General features: G+C 40.9%; 1 long non-coding RNA gene across 1 annotated transcript; it reads left to right on the top strand.

Moving 5' to 3' along the window:
* Nucleotides 1-6691: 6691 nt before the first annotated feature.
* On the top strand, nucleotides 6692-7750 carry LOC310742692. Its single transcript, XR_014538653.1, has 2 exons — nucleotides 6692-6737; nucleotides 7169-7750. It is a non-coding gene; the product is annotated as an uncharacterized lncRNA (long non-coding RNA).
* Nucleotides 7751-8698: the final 948 nt, after the last annotated feature.

Genomic DNA, 8698 nt, shown 5'->3' with positions numbered 1-8698 from the left:
CTGATGCTCACAACTCTGAGTTGTGAGCCCACAGCACTTTGACCTGTTCCTGTGCAGAAGGTGGTCTCTGGAAGTGCTACCCCAGCTCGCCTGGCCCAGTCGGGGCTGAAGTGGATGAGTCCAGTCGGTGGCACTGGCTCAAGGGCGATGCTGACAGGGACCACCTTCCTTTGTTATTTGCTTCTTGTTTTTTTGCTGTGCTGCTGCTAGAAGAGGGGGAAGCAATGCTTAAAGCAGTTCCCCCCACCCTTAAAAGGGTTGAAGCTCTTGTTTCATTGTTTCTGTAATTGCAGTATTATTGTTTCCAATAGTATTCCTTGATTCTGTTTTGCTTTGGGTTCCAACCTACTTTCTTTCTGTCAAGAAAGGAGACCGCTGGGGGTGCAGGGAATGTTGCTTCTTGGAGATTCATACATATTTTTTAAAATTCCCCATGTGGTCCTCAGGCTGAAAAATTTATTATTATTATTATTATTATTATTATTATTATTATTATTATTATTATTATTTTGCAGGAATGTTGAAGTATCCCTGCATGTTGTTGGTGATGAGGAATCTTCAAAAATAACTTCTGATCGCAAAAGAGTCTAGCAGGGATTGTTTGAGGAGTCCTCGATCCCGATTTCCCTCTAATTCCATCTTCAGCCACCACAACAACATCTCTTGGTGCTCTGGAGAGAAGGGACACTGCTGCTGTTTTTACTGGGGCCGTTTCTCAAGAGGGATCTTCCCTCTGTTGAGGCCCTAGGTAACCCACTTCAAGATCAATAAGCAATTACCAGGAGCAGGATGTCACCAGTGGGGTACCAACAGCCTTTCTTTCAGCAAGTCGTTATCAACAAGAGCAGGGCCAGAACTGGATATTATACGTAACCCGATTTTATAACAACCATCTCTGGGGGAAAGGATTGCTTGGATCCACCTCATTAACTGACTAATGCAGCAGTAGATGTTTTCTTTGTTCCTAGATGACAAAAGGTACCGCTTTCTAAGGCATGACTTATTGGAATTGTGAGTTACTTCCTTTTGGAATCATTTATTCTGTAGCTGGTTGAGCTGTTTGTTGACTTAGCTAAGGAAGTTTCTTTTGATTACTAAAATAGAACCTAACCATGAACTAAACTGACTCACCGCATCTTGATTTAATTAAAAACAACAACCTGTCTAACAGACCTGCTTGCCAGTACAGAAGCTCACCTCTACATTATATTAATGGGGGGGGTGACTATTTAGTTAGTTGCTATATGTCCAGCTTTCCATTCCTCCATTTGGATCACAAACAGTTTACAATACACACATACTTACAATACACATACTTTCCTAACACAGTGTGTTCACAGGAAATCTCTCATTAGGCAAGCATTTGCACAATGATCAGATGGTTTCCATTATGTCCTTTGGGAACATTTCTAATCTGTAATCTCTCTCCCTCCTCCCACCATGGTGCCTTCCTAAAATGGCTGCAGCCAACCAGCGAAAGAAAGACAAAGGAAAAACTGGTTTGTCCAGTCTCTCTTCCCCCTCCCTCACTCCATGGTTTCTCCTCAAAAATGGCTGCTGTAGACCAATAAAGCACAAACAAGTAAGGAAGTGGAGAAACGCCCGCTATTTGGATATCTAAATCAGCCATGTGTGTAGCAAGATTTTGGTATAATTATTTGTGTTCGGATAAGTGAATTTTTGCATAGCAAGCAAATAGATAGCAGGACCTGTGTGTATCCACATTAAAACAGCCATATAAACAACAATAAAGTAATAGTTAAGCCAGATACTACAAGCAAATAGGTAAAGCATCAACTAAAACAACTATACTTCTGTAGCACAGAAAGCATTACGATTTCATGTGGTTTCATCAAACAACATCCCCCTTCAACAAAGACATCCCAAGAAGGTGTTAGGGCTTGGACAGGTTGGTATAAGGTGAGGTGCTTCTTCAAGGATTGATGTGCTGTGTAATTTTTGGCTTTATGGGGGGGAGAAGAAGAGGAGGAGGAGGAGGAGGAGAAGGAAGAGGAGGAGTTTGGACTTGATATCCCACCTTTAACTCCCCTTAAGGACTCTCAAAGCGGCTAACAATCTCCTTTCCCTTCCTCCCCCACAACAAACACTCTGTGAGGTGAGTGGGGCTGAGAGACTTCAGAGAAGTGTGACTAGCCCAAGGTCACCCAGCAGCTGCATGTGGAGGAGCGGGGAAGCAAACCCGGTTCACCAGATTACGAGTCCACCGCTTTTAACCACTACACCACACAGGCTCCCCGGTAACATCAATTGGTCAATTGGTCCCATTAAGTTCAATGAGATGGACTTAAGCAAAACAAACAAAATATTTAAATTGTAGTTGAGATCAGTGCAGAACCTGCAGCATTCAGGAAGATCAAAGTCATGAAGCAGTATCTTTAAATAGCCTGCTTAAAATAATATATATATATATGATTAGTAATGGGACGAACCAATCTTCTTTAGGCAGGGTAGTCAAGTGGTGCCACCTCTGAAAAGGCCCTGCCCTTCATGAACACTTTCTGTACTTCAGATGGCAGGGGCACACAGAGAGGGTCTCAGTGGAAGATCTAAAGGCCAAGCAGAGCCATGAGTATGGAAGTTACTGTATTCTAAATATTCCCTCAGGACAGTTAGGGTTTTAAAGACTAAAAATAGTGCTTTACTTGAACCCAGAAATGTATCTGAAGCCACTGCAGATGATACAGTATCAGAGTTAAATGCTCTGAACAGTGAACATGAGAAAGCATTCTAGAAGTTTATTATCTTCAAAAGCAGCCCCACATAAGATTATACTATAGTATAGTGGTATCTCGGGTTAAGAACTTAATTTGTTCTGGAGATCAGTTCTTAACCTGAAACTGTTCTTAACCTGAAGCACCACTTTAGCTAATGGGGCCTCCTGCTGCCACTGTGCCGCCACTGCACGATTTCTGTTCTCACCCTGAAGCAAAGTTCTTAACCCGAGGTAATATTTCTGGGTTAGCGGAGTCTGTAACATGAAGTGTCTGTAACCTGAAGTGTATGTAACCCGAGGTACCACTGCAATTCATTCTTTACCCCCTTATGCCTTCTAATTTTTTGGACTACAGCTCCCATTGGTCCCAGCCAGTACAACCAAATGGTCAGGGGTTGCGGGAGATGTACAGTGGTACCTCAGGTTAAGAACTTAATTCGTCCTGGAGGTCCATTCTTAACCTGAAACTGTTCTTAACCTGAAGCACCACTTTAGCTAATGGGGCCTCCCGGTGCCGCCGCACGATTTCTGTTCTCATCCTGAAGTAAAGTTCTTAACCCAAGGTACTATTTCTGGGTTAGCGGAGTCTATAACCTGAAGTGTCTGTAACCTGAAGCGTCTGTAACCTGAGGTACCACTGTAGTCTAAAACATCTGGAGGGCATGACGTTGAGGAAGGTTACTGTAATCCAATCTAGAAATGACCAAGACCTGTGGCCTGATCTAGCTTCTCAAGAAAAGAACACTGCTGGTGCCCTGGCCCAAACTGGTGAAAGACAGTTCCAGCCACTGCTGCTAGCTGACTGTCCAGGATGAGGGTTGGGCCTACAAGTACTCTCAAACGTTGAGCTTCATATGCGAAATAGGCGGAATACTGAAACCTAGCTTACCAGAATCCCCAACCAACAGTAGTTCTGTCTGGTCTGAATTAACCTTTGGTGAGTTCACCCTCATCAGAATTCTGGTCTTGGACTTCCAGTGCCTCCCTGGCTCTTGAAGACAGAAATAGTTAGACACTAACCCAAATACACGGCTTTCCCAGTGCACTCGTGTGGATGTCAAGAAGCAAAATGGATCCTTGTGGAACTCCATAATCCAAAAGTCCTGGAGTGGAACAGCAGCCTCCTCACACCACATTCTAAGATCAACATATCAGGAAAGACCAAACCACTGTAAACATCATTTCCCCCTGCTTTTCCTATTCCAGGCAGGTGATCCAGAAGAATACCAGGATCAATGGTATCAAAAGCCACTGAGAGATCTCAAGGATCAACAGTATCACAGGCTGGCCAAGGCAGGTTTGCTTCCAAAAAATGTTTGGAAGCCAGACTGGATTGAATCTAACTAATCAGTTTCACGAAAGAATACCTAGAGTTGGATCTCTAGCATATACTCAAAGAGCTTGCCTATATAGGCAGTTTTAATAACCACCACTCCGTTTAAAATCTCTTATGTAGGCAAGCTTTTTGAGTGGAGTCAATTTATGTAGGAAAAAATCAAGTTACGTAGTTTCTAGATGTGGGTTTTGGAGTCGTTTAGCTATTCTGGCATTATATACTATTTTTCCAATGGGTGATATTTTATGGGGGGGGTGCAGGAATCAGAATATAAAGTCTTTGGTGTAAGCTTTGGATTGATTTAGCAAAGATGGTATTACATACTATTTGTTTATTGTTTCGTTTCGCCCTCTAGTTAGGAGATTTAAAGGCTGGTGGCTTAGAAAGAGTGCATCCTACATTTGGAGCCACCAATTCTATATACAGTGGTACCTCAGGTTAAGAACTTAATGCCTTCTGGAGGTCCATTCTTAACCTGAAACTATTCTTAACCTGAGGTACCACTTTAGCTATTGGGGCCTCCTGCTGCTGCCGCACCGCCGCCACACAATTTCTGTTCTCATCCTGAAGCAAAGTTCTTAACCCAAGGTACTATTTCTGGGTTAGCGGAGTCTGTAACCTGAAGCGTCTGTAACCTGAGGTATCACTGTAATCTATATGAATTCAAGTCCTATAGCTCACCTTTTCCATACACACATACTGAAATGGATTGACGGAGGAAGCACGTTCTGTATGTATCAGGTATTGTTAGACCTCAAATATCAAATATTTACCAGATGTTCACAGACATTGACCAACAAAAAAAGGAAGAATTCCTGAAGACAAATTTTAAGAAGCAGTTTCATTTCAACGTTACCCAAATTCATAGGGTTATCATAAGGTTAAACCTCTTATCAGCAAACCGAAGGCTATAAATGCAACAAACCATCTTTCCAACCTTATGGAAAACCCATGTCAGCACAATCACCAGTCATGCTTCATTGCAACATGAGGACATCACACATGTACATTTGGCATCAACTGCCAATTCATGATCATTTACTATAATTTCTTTCATTGTTTGGATGCCGTGTCTCCATGTAAATTTGCTCAAAGCAGCTCGCAACACAACAACAACAAATGTAAATCCATGCAATATAACGGTAACAATCAAATCATTTCAAAACATAATGGGGCAAACCAACAAATAGCAATTCAACATGATAAGGCAATATTATGAGCCAAGACTGGATAGCTGGCTAGTTCCCAGTTACAGAATTGTCTTTGAGAATATTGTGTAGATAATTCAGTATGAAAGAACGTTTTCACTTACCCAATGAATTGTTTTATATGTAATCTAATGGGTGCAGAATATTTGTTAGGAAAGCAAGCCAGAGTAATACATGTTAGTCCTTTCCTTATCTCTGTCCCTGGACAACCTCATGTTCTGAAAATATTATAAATGGAAAAGAAAAGAAAAACTTCCTGCCCATTATGGGAAAGATAGTCACTTATGTTAAGCACACATTTCCAGGTCTTTCTGATACCTTGCATAGAATTTTATTTAATGTGCCAGTCCACATTTTAGTCAGTAGGGGGAACCGCCTGCTCATTGTGAAAACATTTCACTTCCCACTTTATTTAGCTTAAATTTTGGTGTTTGACTTCTGCTGTGACTCGGCTCAAAGGTCAAGGCCAGGGAGCTATCAGGAGAAATGTTCTCTCGCTTGCAGGATCTCAAAATTCCCTTGTCACCGAAGAGTGAATGTTTTGTCCCAGGGAGAAGAAAAATGTTAATCCTCTCCCCTTATCTCTCCCCCATCTCCACGTTGGTTTGCAAAAGCTTTTGAACGTTTTCAACAAGAGGGAGAAAAAGATTTGGCTGAAGAAAACAGGATTCTCTCTGCCGCCAACCCCCGGCACAGGACATTAAATGGCCTGTCTTGCAATAATAGACTATTCCCCCTTCTTCATCCCTATGCTTGCATTGTTGCATATGTCTGTGGATCGCCACTGCAGGTCTTGAGGGAGCTATTGTTCATTGTAAAGAAATATAAAAGAATGTCATTATAAGTTCAAATTTCTACAGTGCTTTTTGCTGGGATATATATATATATATATATATAGTCGTCACATAAGGGCCCTGTGGGAAAAGAAACATCGATAGTTTGTCTGTACTACAGACAGAAGAAATGGCTTGACACTGAAAAGGTCTGCGGTGGGAGGGGGCAGAAATACCTTGACCTACCAGAAGGCAAAACAAAAGCATCAGTTGAGGCCTTTTCTTTCAAAGCCCTGATAAATGCGAGGTCCTATTACCTGCTATAATCATTGTTTTGTTGTGAGTGAAGCCTTTCCTACATTCCTAATTTGTCTCAGGGACAGAAAAAAAAAACAGACAAGAAAAGGAAAATCCGCTGGAGCCAGTTCAAAAGAACAAGGAGGCGCACCCTGACAGACAAAGGCTACCTGGGCAGAAAGTAGCCTCCCAAACTTTCTTCCCTTTGCTGATAATGATGATAATGTGGTACCTTTAGTGTGTGTCCTTAAGAAGTTACTCTGGCAACCGCACATTATTTCCATCTAGTGACTTCACAACACGTTTGTGTGAGAGAGACAGACAGACAGAGAGGCGGGGAAGTGTATATACATCCATTGACTCACTCATATCCCTGTAAAAGATTCAAGGTAGGTAGTTTATTCTTCCATGAACATCAAATGACCTTCTCATAGCCCTCAACTGCCCTGATTAAATCAGGACATCCCATTTGTGGGTGCTGTGCTCTTAAGCATGGTGGCCCAAAACACGTAAGGTCATGCCATTGTGCGAGATCACAGAGCCCCAAAACGCACCTTAATCAATTCAGAATTCATACAGTAATCATATCCTCAAAAGATGCTTGTTAACTGGAGAAACTGTGTACTGAGTTCTTGGAGAAACCTGTGACTCAGCTATGTAGCTGCAATTAAAATGTTTTAAATGTGTTGTAAAGTACAATATACAAATGCAACACTAGATGGCAACAGTGAGCTATGTCAAATCCAATGTATTTTTCAAAACTTTTTTTAAAAAAACAAACAAACAAACATTTCCACAGCCTTTTTTTATATGTATGTAGATTCCACCCCGGTCTTTGTTCTATGGTACAAGGCCAATGACATGCCCAGTGAGTGTTTGGAAGCATTCTTCAAACCCAAAATCTCCTTGGGGATCATACTAGCAAGAATATTGGCACTGAAGGTGTCATTCTGATTGACTGACAGTGCTTTCAGTAACGGATTGGTGGTGGTTTTGGCCTGTGAACTATGGAGCGAAGAAATTACCTTACGCGGAGAGATCCATCTGAACAATTTACTACTCTACCAAGTGAGTGATTCTTTCCAGAGGATGGAAAGAGTGATTTAAAGACACTCAGAAATTTATTGGGTGTGATAGAAGTGAAGAACAGCTGCAAGGAGGGATGACTTCTTTGAGTAACTAAAATCTTTTGGTGGGAAGATGCACTCCATCACTCTGCTCTACAAAAAAGTCATGCTGCACTTCTCTTGTAGGGATATAATAGATGATCGTTATAAAGTACTGATATACTGGGTAATGATACATACAGTTATTATTTTCTTCATTATCAATAATCTCCTGCAGTGGATCTGAATAAGACAGTATCATTCTTCAATTAATAAATTGGACTCTTACGTTTGCATGTGGTGTGAGAAGTATGTTTCTGAATCCTGCATAACTCCTGGGTACAGTGTGCCATCGGCTATAATGACATACAGTAGTCCCACACTGTAATGTTAATGCCAGAATCAACCCCTCAGTTTGGACAGGTAGCTGACTGTGGTGTCTTTATTCTTTTAGGAGGGATTCAAGGGGTCTTACCAGGAAAATATTAGAACACATTTCAATCTGGACAAGCCAGACTGAATTGCGTATTGTCTTAAGAAACTCACACGAGTTTGCAACTAGTTTTCTGCTGTGTAAAGGGGGTGCACTCTGCTAAGTAAAGGAAGTTGCTAGCGCAAGTTAGGAAGGATATTAATAAACAATATATCCTCTCCTGCCACCCTGAACATTCCCATAAGAAGAAGTCCCAGCAAAGAAAGAATGGATCCAAAAACTTGTGGAATATGCAGAAATGGCAAAACTTACCGGAAGAATAAGAAATCAAGATAACAAACTTTTTATAAAAGAATGGAAATTGTTTATTGAATATTTACAGATAAATAGTAAACAGATAAAAACATTGGCAGGATTATTGTAAAAACATGCAGTTTCATAAGAGTTTATATTTAAAGAAGACGAATAAATAAGCAAATTAAGTTAATTTGGAATAAGCAGAAGATATTAAAAATAAATTTAAGGAACCTCAGAAAGAGGGGGAAGTGAGTCAAGTTTTGAAATCTCAAAATGATTGTAAAATCAGTGAAATGTATAAATCTGAAAAGTATAAACAATTTTTTTAAAAAAACCAATAATTTGCAATCAGAAGAATATGGTGGGTCCTGAAATATCTCTCACAGGTGTTAATAAAACAGGGTGGAGAGACGTGTCTTCAGCATATGATGAAAGCTATATAATGATGGACATCTGTGGGCATAGGTGCCTTCTCACGCCAAAGATTGTGGGTGCCTGCAGCAAAGAGTTTCAA

This window comes from Podarcis filfolensis (assembly GCF_964270895.1).
Source record: "Podarcis filfolensis genome assembly, chromosome: 9".
Classification (NCBI taxonomy): domain Eukaryota; kingdom Metazoa; phylum Chordata; class Lepidosauria; order Squamata; family Lacertidae; genus Podarcis; species Podarcis filfolensis.
This window is presented reverse-complemented; position numbering and strand designations above follow the sequence as displayed.